Source organism: Myotis nattereri (genome assembly GCF_964212035.1).
Source record: "Myotis nattereri genome assembly, chromosome: 3".
Classification (NCBI taxonomy): domain Eukaryota; kingdom Metazoa; phylum Chordata; class Mammalia; order Chiroptera; family Vespertilionidae; genus Myotis; species Myotis nattereri.
This window is the reverse complement of record NC_138077.1, coordinates 34,792,920-34,809,423: the sequence shown is the minus strand read 5'-3', so window position 1 is coordinate 34,809,423 and position 16,504 is coordinate 34,792,920. Positions and strand designations below refer to the sequence as shown.

Below are 16,504 nucleotides of genomic sequence, written 5' to 3'. Positions count from 1 at the left end.
TATGAGAAACATTCACAGAACATGCCCTAATTTACAAGTAAAAAATATTCATTTAGTAATTATATATGTGAAAACCATTAATTTCACAAAGTGTGATATAATTTTTTAATTAAAATGAAGAGAAGATATTTGGGATCAGTGGGTATGAGATCTTAAAAGGCATTCTCACCAAAAAACAAGAAGTCAATGATAACATCAATAATTTATAAATTAAGAAATAACTATAAAAGCATACAGCTAGCAGAAGAAAAAATTAGAACAGTTGAAAATGGTTGTCTTTTAGGAGCAGAACTGGGGAGATATATAACAAGGTTGCTATGCTTTCATTTTAAGTCTATGATTTTAAAATGTTTAGATAATACGTATATTAAATGATGAATGATTACTATAAATCCTATATAATAAAGAGGTAATATGAAAATTAACCCTCATGCCATCATGCCATCACAAGATGGCTGTGTCCACTGCAGAGGTGGGGTTCCCATAACAAGCAATCAGCAGGGACGTGAGGTTGCATTGCACCGGGCCCGGGGCGGGGGACCTAAGGCCATGCCCTTCTCCCTGGGCTGGGGGACCTGAGGCCACGCCCCCACCCCTGGCACTGGGCCAGGGAACCTCAGGCCATGCACCCTGCCATGGTGCCGGAATGGGGGATCTCAGGTCATGCCCCCTGCCCAGCAGGGCTTGACAGAGGACCTCAAGGGGTGCCCTTCATCCCAGACTGGGGGGACCTGAGGCCGCATCCCCAGGCTCAGGTGATAGCCTGGGGGACCTCAAGCCACGCCCCCCACCCTGGTGCCGGTCCAGGGGACCTGAGGGTGTGCCAGGGGCCCTGAGGCTGCACCCCCCCTCCTCGGTGTGCACTGGGGGGCCTGAGGTTGCAACCCCCACCTAGCACCAAGCCAGGGGACCTGAGGCTGCACCCCCTGCCTAGCGGGGCTTGACAGGGCTGGGGCCGGCCAGGTCTGAATCTCGCTAATGGGGGTGGGCCGGCCAGGTCTGGGTCTTGTGCGATTTTGAGGCATGTGCAGGTGAGTGGGCACTTGACTCTGGGTCCTGTGGTGCACCCCAGACTCGGACAGGAGGAGGATTTTCATATGCATTTTACTAATTTTTTCATCTCTAACACTTCTATTATAGAGAAAGGGCAAATAGCAATATTAAAATATTTCCTCTAATTAATTTCCTTTTAATGTACATGAATTTTGTGCACCGGGCCACTAGTAATTTAATAAAGCCACCCTAAATGTTTGCTTTTTTAGATGAGAAAGTGGAAAGGAAAGGACACAGAAAAGGACCAAGGGAGGAAGAGGGAGAAAGAAGCAACAGGGAAAGAGACACGATGGAAAGAGTAGACTAATAAACATCTTAGAAAGTAGTTTTTAAAGATGTTTTTCATTAAATGTAAAAGAGGTAATCAAAATAATTTAACCTGATTGCTAATTACTGTCTCTGGAATGTGTTAAATTTGTAAATAAGAAATAAGTATCAGTAAAATATAGCTTAATTGCTTACAGTGCATTGCTTCATTCACTCCCCCCATCAGTACCCTAATTCAATTTACTCCTCTGTTCATAGATAGATGTCCCTCCCAGCCCGCCAGGCTGTCTCTAATCCAGCTCATGTTCATTTCACAGAAGACCCTGTCTTCATAATGTCAACCTCAGCTCAAGCTCTTACAGCAGTTCTTTGCCCAGATTTAAACTACTCTGCCTGGCTCCTCACATTCAGTAACTTCCCAGGACAAATCCTTTGTTCCAGTCATTAACGTCTCCTTCTTACACTGCCATTCTGCTCCTCAGAACCTCCTAAACCATTGCCTTTATGGTTCATGCTGTTTGGTCACCCAAGGGGAAAATAATATAAATTTTTCTATTTACCTATCTCATCAACCCAAATTCTCCCCGTTTATCATAGTACACATAGCTCAAGCCATGTGGTCTAAAATGCCTTTTCCGAAAATTCTACAAAAAACAGATTTAACCCTTTTCATATATATATATATATATATATATATATATATATATGAAATCAATATATATATATTGATTTGAAAGAGGAAGGGTGAGGGAGAGAGAAATGGAAACAGCAATGATGAGTGAGAATCATTGATCGACTGCCTCCTGCATGTCCCCTACTGTGAATCGAGCCCACAACCCGGGCATGTGCCCTTGACCGGAATCGAACCCAGGACCCTTCAGTCGCAGGCCTACACTCTATTCACTGAGCCAAACCAGCTAGAGCTAACCCTTTTCTAATAACTCTCACTAATGTCTTCACCTCATAAAAAGCATCTACTTAAATATACTCCTATTCTCTATTTTTGTCACTGTCTATTTTGTTTTCCAATAATGGTAATTAATTTTGTAGCAGATAACACACTGAACTTCTCTGAACCTTCATAATAATGAAAATCATAAATGGAGCCCACTAATGCATCTTGAATGTTTTAAAAAATGTTTCATAGCATCCAGTGCATTTTCATGCACACGCCACAATTCAGGATACACTGAATGGTTGATTGTTTAACCCACTTTAAATTTACTAAGTAAACATACTGTACTTTCACATACATCAAATACCTACATAAACACCCTTTTTTTAATTTAACTTTTTAGCTTTCTGACCTTAATTTGTGATTTAGCACATATCAAGCTATGTTGTCACACATTCCAATTTTCTACTTTAGAAGACAATAAACCAGTATGTAAAAATTTTACAAACAATTATTCAGCTATATGGTGATCAAAAATAATTTCTATCAGGATTCTGCATAAAATTATCTTCATATCTTTATCTTATTTCATTTCAAATTAAAATTAAACTAATTTTAATTAAAATGGAATGTAAGATGCAGTGACGTAATGGATACTGAGAGAAATGAAAGAATTTCTGAAAAGTTTCCTTGGAAATTCATGTCACCTGGATTTTAATAATTATCTAGAAAGAATTTGGAGTTAAAGGCAAGCAATGTAGTAAGAGAAAGAAATGTGAGAAGTGTTGTGGTTCTATGTGCAAAACCTTATTTTCAGCAGGACAATTATGTTCAAAACTGTGTTATTCCAGTTTTGAGGGATGTTTTAATTCTCCCGTTTCACTTCCTTAAGGCAAAATATACTTGGATGGGTGGCAACTACTAAGAGAAGAGAATTTTATGAAAATTTCTATAGAAGAATTCAAAATACATATTATTACAAAAAGTCAATTGTAAATTCCCTCATCGCCAGGCAACAAGTTGTCATGAGCCACACTGTATTGCTGGGAAAAGGCTTTAAACTAATGTAAATGAACTGCTTTTTTGTCTCAGTTCCTGGAAATGGTATAGGTACATTAAAGAAAAAGAAAAGCCACATGGAGCACGTTAGCATGAACAGTCTTTCAATAAATAGTAATGGAATGGAGAAGATTTACCCTCCTTTGTCAAGACAATGGAAGTTTTCCTTGTCAAGAAGCCAGCTTCTAATGCTGGGGGTAAAATTTCACAAGACGTCTTCTGAAAGTAGTGTAGTTGCTTTCATAGAAAGCTGTTTGGTCTTGTCCCACTTGCTCTGAAAGATTTTTTGTTGTTTGTACTTGTTTGTTCATTCATTTGTTTGTTTTTAACAATTAATTGCCTTAGGTAACTTAAGAAGAAAATTTGTTAAAGACAAATGGTAAGGCTGCCTGCCAAGGTAATGGTATAGAAGAGGTGCTGCTGTCACAGTCAGTGGTAGAAGCAAACGAAGAAAACCAACAGACAAGACAGCCTGTACCTCATACTATTATCACCTAACTTATTAGGGGAAGAGAAGGGGGGGAAAGGGCAGTTATAGAAAAGCAAATTACTTTAAGGAAAGACTAGAGGCCTGGTGCATGAATTTATGCATGGGGGGGATCCCTCAGCCAGGCCGGAGATCTGGGTCAATCAGCTCAAATAGGTCTTACTCCAAAGAGGCATATTTTGGGGTGGCAGAAGGTTGGGCAGCCTGGGGGAGGGGCCATAGGAAGTTGGCTGGCTGGCCCAATTGAGGCCATTGGGGCCAGCCAACCATGGGGAGCAGACATGGGAGGTTGGCTGGCCAGAGGGAGGGACCACGGGAGGTTAGCCAGCCACAGGAAGTTGCCTGTGGGAGCTCACTGACCACCAGGGAGCAGCTCCTGCATTGAGTGTCTGCCCTCTGGTGGTCAGTGTGTGTCATAGCGACTGGTCGACAAGTCATTTGGTCATTCAGTCATTAGGCCACTTATACTTTCATATATATATAGATAAAAGGGCCCTTAGGAGAATAGATGGGGAATAGCATAGCCTTGTGACAAAGTCTGGGTTTAGTTGATACTGTTGTAATTATCTAGTTATCAATAATAGGAAAGGAGCAAAGGGGGAAGGCCAGATATTATAAGCAAGTCATTTGGACAGCTTCACCAGAAAGCTGCATTTTCACACTCACCAGAGACCCAACAAAGGGAAGATAGACACATCCCCAGTAAAGTTGGGGTGACATAGGGAAGGTACTTGTCTGTCAATCACACCTAGGGACAGAGATAGCGTTTTGCAAAATTCCGTTTCTTGGGATATCACAAGAACTCCACCCCTATTGGCAACAGGGGGAGACGAGCTCCTACCCTGTAACATAGTGAGATTAGAGTTGCTACCCAGAAGAGGATGTAATGACTTCTGGATTCTTTTGGGAGGTTCGGCTTTTAGGAAAATAAGGCAACAGCCTTCAGCTCCAATAAGTCTTACTCCAAAGAGGCATATTTTGGGGTGGCATATCCAGATCCCCTTCACAACATTCCAAGTTTTCTTGACCTTCATTTTGACTGATAGCAACCCAGATAAATGCCAATTCTTCCAAAATACCAGGAATCATTTCTTTGAGAACTGACTCCTCTTCATTTTGCAAAATGATAACATTAGACTATGGACAACAAGGTGGACTGATTCTGTGTGCAACTTGACATTCTTATTCATATTTTCTTGAATGCTTGAATATTATATATAGTTAGGTTTTATATTTTTATATCCTATTCTGTGCAGTCTTGGGTGAATCTTTATAGTCCTTGTAGAACTTCATGTGGTCACACCAAAAAAATTCACAGAAATGCTCCACTGGTCTCAAAGATAATCGGGCAGCAAGGTGACTGACAGCATATTTTAAAGTAATAATCTCAGAAAGGCCAATCAAAGAAAAGTCTCTAGAATGGAGAACCTTAAAATGGTAAGAAACACAAAATCTACTTTTATAAGTAAATACAAAATGTCCACACTATAAAATAATATATATTACTAGGGGCCCAGTGTACAAATTCATGCACCTTGGAAGGAACTGGGAGCTGCGACGCTGCGGTGGGCATGAGGGCAGGTCTCGGCCCCTCCTGCCACGGACCCTGGTCCCTTGTCTGCTGGCAGCCTTGCTCCTGCCACCGCCGCTCCCACGTGCTGATGGTGCCAGCTCCGCTCACACCCGCTGACAGCGTGGAGCGATTGGGGCTGGTGCCAGCAGCAGGTATGAGCAGGGCTGGTGCCGTCAGCGAGTGTGAGCAGCAGCTCCGGCACCAGCAATGGGTGCGAGCAGGGCCATAACCAGCAGCAGATGCGAGAGGCAGCTGCCGACCCTGATCGCCCCTCAGGAGCAGGGGGAGGTAGAGAAACCCTAAGTGGTGATGAGGGCCAGCAGCCACCGCTCGCACCTGCTGACCGATGGTGCCGAGCAATCAGGGCTGGCGCCGAGCAATCAGGGCTGGCGCCAAGCACTGTCAGTGGTTGTGAGCAGTGGCTCCAGCACCGACAGCAAGTGTGAGTGCCGGTGGGACCACGGTGCATGGGAACAAAGAATTTTCAGTAACCACTAGAGGCTCGCCCCATGACAGTGACCTGTGCCTCGCCATCCTGCCGCAGCTGACGCCTGCCATGCTCCACACGTGCCCCCTGGTGGTCAGTGAATGTCATAGTGACCGGTTGTTCAGTTGTTCAGTTGTTCTGCCGTTTGGTCTATTTGCATATTAGGGTTTTCATATATGCAGATAAAAGTAATTTGGTAATTTATAAACCACCATATTTTTAAAGGCTCCTCATTAAATTAAATACATTATCTTATAATATCAGATTAATTTAATGATTTTTATTATTTCATCTCTATCTCATTACAAAATAAAACATGTATAATGTATTTTGACTACATATTTTCTATAGTTAACTAAAAATTTAACATTTTGGCTATTTTGTATTTTGCTAAATTATTTACTTCACCTATTCTTAGTTTCCTCTCAACTATTTTTAGGTTATTTAAAGAGAACGTATTGACATGTAATTGTTATTTTTCAATTGACACACTGTTTATTTAAAAAATGGTATTTCATATTGATATTCTTTGATGAGACCTCTTATTGTGAATATAACAGTAAAGAGGAGATGTTAAAAAGAATTTTGTCATTTGTGACAACTGATCAGGGCAAAGAATATATGACCATAAATACTCAGTCTTTGGGGGGAGCCTCTGTAAAGTCAATCTACTCAATTTTCCAGATTTTTCCATTCTGTAATCCCACACTATAAATATTGAGAGACTGCTGTGTGCAAAGTACTGCAATAGATCTTGGGAAAACAAAGCAAATTAGCCCGGGTGCTTGCTCACAAAGACCTTACATTCTAGGAAATATATTCTTTTTATATAGATGTAAAAGAGGAAGACTGCCCTGGCCGGTGAGTCTCTGTAGATTGAGTGCTATGCACCAAGAGGTCACTGGTTCAATTCCTGATCAGGGCACATGCCTGGGTTACCAGCTTGATCCCCAGTAGAGGACGTGCAGAGACAGCCAGTCGATGTTTCTCTCTCATCGATGTTTATCTCTCTCTCCCTCTCCCTTTCTCTCTCTTTAAAATCAATTAAAACATCTTAAAAAAAAATTTTAAATAAAGAAGACTGTCCCACCTTCCTGGTTATTATATATAGCAAGTGGTACTATGAGAATTCAGCCAACTGGATTTGGAATGTCCAATACCAGATGAAGTCCTTCCAGTTTAACTTCCACTGTTCACACTATAACTGAATTCCTAAATACAGCTCATGGGAACGCTCATGAACTGTCCCTTCCTTAATTCGACATATCTCTCTACCTTAAATACTATACTTCAGTTGTCATAATCTACTTTGTAACTAAATATTCTTTAACCTTCCATTACCACCTCACTCCCTGAACATCTATCCCAGCCTGGCTAGCTGCACACCTCATTTCCCATGCGTATCCTTATTGTTTTCAATCATCACACTAAGTTGTACTTGCCGATTGTCTTGACTGACTCGCACTAATCTGCAAACTCTTGAGAAGCAGATGCAGGTTCTTCACCATCATGTCATTCATGTAAAGTAGCTGCACTGAATGAATGCTCAATAAATGTTAGTTGAATCGAAGAGTGATTACTTCAACTTCTACTTTCCAAGAGGAACAGAATATAGCTAATTAGTTCATTCCATGATCTTTCAAGTAGAGAGCTAAATGATCTCAAATGATAGCATGATCTATAACTAATTATATTGATTTAAATCTCTTAAAATATATTTATGTGAAGATTTACTTTCCTTTAATGTAATATCCATAATAAAAACTACTGCTAGCAATTTTTAATTTGTTTTTTTTTCCAAATCCATATTAACTGAGAATTCAAATACCACTGTGAAACATTTACATAAGCTAATTCATATAATTGCTTAACATGGTAAATGACCTCAATAATGTCAGCATGATAGCACTTTTGCTGGTAGACTGATTTAAGGTGATGGCAATAATGAATGAATAATCAATGATCTTTTATGTAAATTGTATGACAGATTTATACAGTCAAGATAAAGTTATTTTTGAAAGAGTGATAAAAATTTAGACATCTATAGAGTTCTTTGAAAATATAGTAAAAGCATACCTAGATATCCTCTTTATAAGTAACATTGTTGCTAGTTTTATTATTAGATGAAGCATGATGATAATTTAAATAAAACAACAACATTGTACTGGGAAAGATAATGTGAAATAAAATTGTATACTTTGACAATGTTTTATAATGCATGAAATAATTTTTCCCAATGTCCAAAATGTAAGTAAATGATATGAATATCTGAATGCTTTTTGACAAAAACTTCAGTTACAGAAAGAAGTAGGAAATAAGGTTTTTATATTCTCAAATTGGTGGATGGTTTTACAAACATTTGTAAAAGGTCACCAACAGAGGGCTTACCTGGGGTCAAGTGAGAGAGTCCCTAAACCATCAAAAGCTATTTCCAGTGTCCAGCTGGGAGATCTAAAACAGAGAGTAAAAAAGATGGTTCGTGACAAAGCTGACACATGGTATTCTGGAAGGAGTGAAATCAATTGTGACATTTTTCATTTATTTGTAAATGTCTCTTTGGCAGTACACTCACTCAAAACGACAGTTGCTTCTTACAGAATAGGGGAGGGGAGGGTAAAATAGAGGAATCCTGACAGTTGCTTAATAAGATTTTGCATTAGGGCTACTCTAACACTTTCCCCCAACAAGGAGCTTGCCCTTCATTTTCAATATCATAACTCAGTAATTTAAAAAAGGTGATCTCTACGAAAAACTAAAATAGCCTGCCCTCAATAGTCATCGCCCAATTTATTTTCCTCTTGTCTTTCAATTAGAAGAAAACATTTTAAAGCAGGTGTCTAAATAAATGTCAGCCTTACAAACCAATTACCTCTTTTTTATTAAAAGAGCACTGTGTGTTTATTAAAAACAGCAATATGGAGTGTGACTGACGGATTCAAGACACACTGTCCAGTAACTCAGTATTTGTATGGAAATATCAGCAAACACAATTTAAATTAATCTTAAAAGGCTTTGATATTTTAAATTCCCAAGGAAAAATGAAATTATCAGCAAGGTAAAATTTCACTAGACTTTGTAACTTGAGAAATCCCAAATTAAGCAGTCTAAATATTTCACTTTATGTATTCATGCTATTGTTCTTTGATCATATGCTAAGTGCTTGGTGCAGTAGCAAAGCAATTGTAAACCCACTTCTGAAAAAAGAACACACATAAAGTATAATGTTCAGTGAAAATGCAGTCCAATCCAAGACCTAGCCCAGTACCTATCACCTATTAGTCATAGGTATTTGCTGAACTGGGAAACTGCATAAAATAAAATGTGTGCATAGCAAATAAAAAGAACATGCGTTTTGGCCATTTTATATGCCAACACAACCATAGCATTATGGGCTCAAATTCTAGATCCCAGAGAAATGACCTGATTATAGAACTCCATAAAGTAAGGAAGTCCCTAGGTTCTAATTTATCTACAGTTTGTTTAAATATATTTTTAAAAGATTAGCTTAAGTTGTATTTGCTGATATTTCCATACAAATATGGAGTTACTGGAAAGTGTGTCTTGTATTTGTTATAACAATTAAATGCTGGTGCGTTCATCTGGAACTTCAAGTTCCGTTTCTGGTACTGTTTTCATTCTTTGAAAGATGGGAGCTTAAGTCATAGTAATGGATCTACACACTCTAAAAGTTGTATGTGCTCATGTCATTCTTCAATCCTCTTCATCCACACACGGAGATCTGGCATCATCACTGCATTCCCTACAATCTGAACAGGAATTTCACAAAGTAGACAATAAATGGCTGGTGCATTGAACTATATTATAAATGAAGTACCAATTGTTTACTCTGTTTCTACTTATAGCAGAACTATCTTTGAAAAAGGATTTCATCTACCCTGGAGAGCATTTAAACACAACTATTAGGGTCACATAGTTTATTGCAGAAGTACAAAAACAACATTGATTTTAAAAATTCTACATATTTTTCATTGTTGTTGTTAATCCTCACCTGAGGACATTTTTTTCCTTTGAATTTTTTTTAGAGAGTGTGGAAGGGAAGGAGGAAGGGGGAGAGAGAGAAACTTTGATGTGAGAGACACAAGAATTGGTTGCCTCTTGCACATACCCTCACTGGGGCCCGGGATCAAACCTGCAACCCAGGTAGGTACCCTTGACCCAGAGTCAACCCAGGGCCCATCAGTGCTTGGGTCAATGCTCTAACCATTGTGCTACTGGTTAGGGTGAAAGTTGTACACCTATTTAAGAGGAATTTAATATTTTTATTTCAGAGGCAAGCCCTTACTTCTTGTGGATCCCATTTGATACATAGAAACATATGAGATGACTTAAGATCCATTGGTATGTCAAATGCAAATATTAAGAAAAGTTGCATTACAATGCAGACAGGTAATCCTGAGGCCCAGTGGAGCAATAATGATTAACAATACACTCTAGAGTATACATTTTAGTAGTATCACTCATAAAACCCGTTTCAAAGGTTACAAAAAAGACTCAAGTTTGCCAGAAAGCAAATACATCACCTTGCTTTGGGGATTCTTTTTTCATCTCTGATTTTTAAATAATCAGCATCATCTCCGAAAGCAGGTAAACTATACTTATGTGCAAATGAACTACTGGAAGAGCTGAAATCCTTCCAGAGGGCTCACTCTCACTGGATTCTGCTTCTAATAAAGTCCATTCAAATGGAGAGAGAGAGAGAGAGAGAGAGAGAGAGAGAGAGAGAGAGAGAGAGAGAGAGAGAGAGAGAAAGGAGACTTTAGGGAGATGGCTTTTACATGGATTTTATTTGCTGATGATTATGATGCATAATACCGCTCACAAGATGACAGGGGTTGGGGGCCAATCCCACTATCAGTCTTGCACTGTTGAGAGCGCTAGCTGAGTGCACTCAATTCTGGACTCCAAACTAAGAGAGAAATTACAGAATACAATAAAATATGTAGAAGGTTATGAAAATAATACCTAACCAAGATAGAACTAAATGAGCAAAAGTGAAAGAAAATGTGATGAAAATTGGCACAAAATGCTGAGGAGAAACACACTATATATACAAAAACAGGGCTAAATGAACTCAAACATCAATAAACAGGGTTATGTTTAATAATGCTAATGGGAAATAACTAGATGATGCTCATAAAAACCTTGCTTTAATGCTTTGTGATACCCATAATTTTATACCTTTTTCCAAGTCATATGAACTATTAAGTCAATGTGCTATTTTTTACCTCAATAAATTGCTTTACCAAATTAGTTAAGAGATTCACAAAATAATGTGATCATATAAAAGATGGATCTGTCGTCCCATTTAATATCTTTATAGTCACATTTCCTACTTTCTGTTTGCAATCTTTTATATTTTCTCTAAGGATATTTCTACAATGCTAATCACCCTCTGGGAGTTTATCATCTAAATGAAAAGGAAAAGACCAGCACACATGAAACAACAGTGTTTCTAGTCAATATGCATAGTAAAATCTTATGGGGAAAATTAATTTCCCCTGCAGAGAAAGTATGAAGCATCAAGCTGAAATGAGCACTCATATGTGTATTTAAATCTGTTTACTGCAGGACTAGCAAACTTTTTTTTTTCCTGTAAAGGTCCAGATAGTAAATGCTTTTGGCTCTGCTATCCCTACAGTCTCTGTTACAACTATGCTGTTTGCAGTTACAATGTGAAGCAGCCATAGACAATATGTAAACAACTGAGCGTAGTGGTGTGTATTCCAATAAAACTCTGATTATGGAAATAGACTGAGGAACAAATGTGGCATGGAGGAACATCACTTGACAGTCCCCAGCCTAGTGTATCATTTCGAGAAGTAATGCATCCCATTTTCAATATGAAACTGAGAGCAAGAAATGAACTGGGGCCAAGTGGAAGTTTTATAGATATCCTCTGAAGTCCCAGACCTCCAGAAACACTTACATTTGAATACAATTCAATAAAAGGTGATGGATGTTTTTATTGGCTATTGTTTTATATTACCCAAGCAAATTCCTCTCTCCATTGAGATTATTTAAAATCTGCCAACTAAGCAAAGCTCTTCCTAAGTTTGCTGTCATTGAATTTCCTTGGCACTTAAGATAGCTTTGATAAAATAGTATACACATCAAATTTTGACAATTAAAAGCTTAATTACATTTTTTAAATTAAAATAAAAGACCTTTATCTATCACTGAGATGTGCTTCAATGTTGTACCTCTTTCCTATAAATCCAAATATTTCACTACATGAGAAAGTAGAACAAAACAAAATTACTACAAGTAACCTGAAGCATCATGACAACTTTCTCCTTGAACTCTACCCTCCATCATGTAATATAAGACAACACATTCAAAATTCTGAATAGAAAATGTTAGTAATTGTAATATGGCTCTCAATTATTTCAGTGATAAACCACTAATAAAAATTTCACTGTTACAAGATGTTAAAATTCAGCTTATTAACACTTCTTTTCTTAAGTAATCGTTTCCTATAGAAAAGTTATAAAAGTGATCATGATATTAGCATCTACACTAATAAAAAAGAAAAATGGTAATTGGCGTATGGCGATACCGTTTTCATTGGCTAATCAGGGCTATATGCAATTAACTGCCAACTAAGATTGGCAGTTAACTGCCAACTAAGATTGGCAGTTAACTGCCAACAAGATGGCGGCTAATTTGCATATGTAGGCACAATGCAGGGAGGCGAAAGGGAAAGCAGGAAGAAGCCCCCTGCCACTGACAGTGATCGGAAACCCAGGGGGGAGCTAAGAGCTGGGGGGCAGGGCAAAGGCGGCCCTGGGGCCGCCTTTGCCCTGCCCCCCAGCCATGATCGGAGAATCAGGCGCCTTTGCCGCCCTGGCCAGTGATAGCAGGAAGTAGGGGTGGAGCCAGCGATGGGAGCTGGGCAAGGTCGAAGCTGGCAGTCCCAGGAGCTAGGGGTCCCTTGCCTGGGCCTAAAGCGAAGCCCACGATCGCGGCACCCCCCACTGCCACTGCAGGTCCCCGCTGCCTGGGCCGGACGCCTAGGCCAGAGGTGTCAGGCCTGGGCAGGGGCGGAGCCTGCAACCACGGGGAGCTGGGGGTCCCCTGCCCAGGCCTGACACCTCTGCCGGAGGCCTCAGGCCTGGTCCAGGGGCCGATCCGGTGATTGGTGACCGGAGGGTGATGAGGGTCAACTCCTCTGGCCGATGCATCAGGCCTGGGTGGGGGGCGGAGCCGGGGATTGGGGGGATATGATGGTCCCCTTGCCCAGGCCTGAAACCTGGGTCAGAGGCGTCAGGCTTGGGCGGGGGGTGGAGCAAGCGATCAGAGGGAGATGGGGGTCCCCTGCCCAGGCATGATTCCTGGGCCAGAGGCCTCAGGCCTGGGCGGGGGCCAGAGCCAGTGATCGGGGGGAAATGGGGGTCCCCTGTCCAAGCCTGACACCTCTGGTGGAGGCGTCAGGCCTGGGCAAGGGGCCGATCAGGCGATCGGAGGGTGATGAGGGTCAACGCCTGAGGGCTCCCAGTATGTGAGAGGGGGCAGGCTGGGCTGAGGGACACTCTCCCCCCACACACACACACCCAGTGCACGAATTCCGTGCACCGGGCCCCTAGTCTATATATATAAAAGCCTAAGCGACCATTCGACCATTCAACCTTCCGACCAGTAGCTATGAGGTGCACTGACCACCAGGGAGAAGACGCTCAATGCACAGGCATGGAAACATGGAACAGACTGATGAATCTCAGAGGGAAGGGGGGAGGGGGGAGGGCAGGAAGAGATTAACCAAAGATCTTATGTGCATACTTGAGGCCTGGTACATGGATTCATGCACTGGTGGGGTCCCTTGGCCTGTGGGGATCAGGGAGAAACGGGCAGTTGACATCCCCAGATTGCAAGAAGGTGCAGGCCAGGCTGAGGGACCCCACCAGTGCATCAATCCGTGCACCGGGCCTCTAGTTAATAATAATAGCTAATAACTATTAATTAATTAAATGTCATTTAATATTCAAAGCAACCCTATGTAATGCAGGCACTATTATGACCTTCATTGTATAATGATGAAGACACTGTGCCTCAGACAGATGCTTGTCCAAGTCATAGGGTTACTAAGCAGCAAAGCTGGGATTTAAAAGCAGGTGTTCTAGGTTCTAAATGCTAGTGAGGCCAAGACCATGATTCAGTGTCTGCACAGAACTACCAGCCTGCTGACAGCCAGTATGCCCTACACTTTGGATAAGACATCGCTGGCAAAAAGGATCAGGAAACAGGAGCTGGAGGTGAATGCAGAAAGTACAAGTCAAAGTGGAAGATGGAGAAAGAGAGGGAAACTCCTGAAAGCTTAAAACTGGGAATCCAAACTCTAGTTATTCAAAAAATGCTGCAGGTCAGTAATCTTCCTTAGAGACATGGCAAACACAGTTATTTCAGGCTGTGGAATCATGTGGGCCTTTTAAAAATCCTAGATCCACTATTTAGAAGGTAGTTTTTTGATTACTTAAAATGTATGAAGCTCAGACTCCTCTAATATAAATTAAGGAAAACAACCAGGGTCATTTTGTAGGGATGTTACGAGGATAAAATGAGCTCATGTGGGCCTGATAAATATTGGGTTCCCCCAAGTGGTAGCTGCTCTTATTATTCAGGGTTTTGTATTTTTATTTTTAATTATAGAAGTGGTAAATAGTGGCTATGGCAACAAGTTAAAAGATGCCAGACTTCTGGATAAAAATTGAAAAAATATCCAATCATTTGAATGTCTTGTCTATGTAACTTTGGGCTTCTTGAATTTTTATGATTATTCATCATGTGTTAGAAACAACATTTGGGGGGAAAAGAATTTCGATCAGTCAAAAAGACAAACTCTCTATAAGATTCACTAATTTTTTTTCACTTTCATCTGAAGAGATATGTATACAACTATTAAGCCATTTCAATTTACAGAGCTTCCTACCTTGTCTCTGGCTACAGTATTCTTTGACAATCCCTTCAGCCCTCGTAAGCCCCTTACCTGTGGCCTGAGACAGGCTAAACACCCCCTTCCATCCTAATCTGCTCACTTACAGTTTAGAGCAGTTTCCTTCATCCATTTTCCCCAATATACCATAGAAATAGTCTTTCATCACTGTCCTAGCATGCCTTGATACACCAAAGATAGAAAAGAATTGTACTACTGAATGCATCTGATACATTCATCATTAAATAAGGAGGAAGTGACAATTATATTTTCATGTCATACTCCAGTAGAATGTTAATATGTGATTATATTAAACATATAACACTGGGCATAATCATAAGGAAGCAGATCATATTACAAGGAGATTTTTTAATTCAAAAGAGAAAAATGAGCTGCCTTTCCCTTTCCCTTCTCTCTCCCTTCCCCTGCCCCAGGCACATTACCATTAGCTTCCTCACTCCTAAGCTCCAAGAGCCTTTTAAGTCCATAACTTGTTTCCTAAGACCATTTCTTCTAGAAATTAAATTATCTACCTCTGTAATTTACCCGATAAATGTTCTCTTATGAAAAAAAGGAGAAAGGTTATATAGAAAAAGATAGATATGGGGGGAAAAAGAGAGAATTTCATACTCATGAATTAAATTATTTTTTTGCAATTTTCTCCTAAAAGTATAGTCTAAATAGAGACTTTTTTTTCTGATTGTCTGAATAAACATCTCCCAAAGAAGATATACTAGTACAAAAGACCAAGAGGTACATGAAAAGATGTTCAACACCATTACAAGTCATCAGGGAAATGCAAATCAAAACCATAATGAGATATCACCTCACACCTGTTTCAATAGCTATAACCGAAAAAAAAAACAAGAGATAACAAGTGTTAGTAAAGATGTGGGGAAAAGGGAACTACTGTGCACTGGTGGTGGGAATGTAAATTGGTGCATCCATTATAGATACCAGTAAAGAGGCTCCTCAAATTTTAAAAATAGAACTACCATATCATTCAGTGATTCCACTTCTGGGTAATTACAGCAGTCGGACATTCCCCAAGGGCTCCCAGACTATGAGAGGGCACAGGCACAAATTTTGTACACTGGGCCTCTAGTTACTCAATGAAAAGAGAGAGACGTACCTATTGTACTTCTGTTCACAATCTGAATTTTATAAAGAATAAAAAAGCAAAATAATGTTACAAAATCATGATTATAATGAATAAAATAATATGACATAATTATATAGTGATGTTTACGCACTATTTGGCAATGACCTAGCAATATAAGAGTACCAAAGACATAAATAAGGAAAGACATTTCCCACAGATGAGATAAAGAAGCAGTATAAAGCCTTGGGTGGGTTAAAATAAATGGGATTAGTCCCAGCAGGCAGTGCAATTCTATGAGATAGAACTTATCTTTCTTCTGTTTTCAATTCATTCAGCTGGTAATAAGCAGCTATTTTTGTGTCACTCCATTGTTGTCATCCTGTTTTAAGTTCTGTTTTCAAACTTAGACCAACCTATTACATATTTTGTTATAGGAAAGCTTAAAGGAAACATTTGTAAAAGACATTTCAGAATGCTTCATTAGGTTACCATCATTGATCTGTTTCTACAGAGATTATTTTTTGTGTGAATTAAACCAAAATTAGTTTGAAATGACAGAATATGAGTTATGAAAATAAAAATTTGAATTTATTAAATATAACCTGAATTTATGTACACAAATGATGTGTTTTCC

General features: G+C 39.8%; 1 protein-coding gene; it reads right to left on the bottom strand.

Annotated features, from left to right (window-relative positions):
- The window catches only part of NLGN1 (neuroligin 1), a gene marked incomplete at its 3' end in the record, with an annotated part of 2,013,512 nt that overhangs the window by 1,087,239 nt on the left and 909,769 nt on the right, over positions 1 to 16,504 (bottom strand).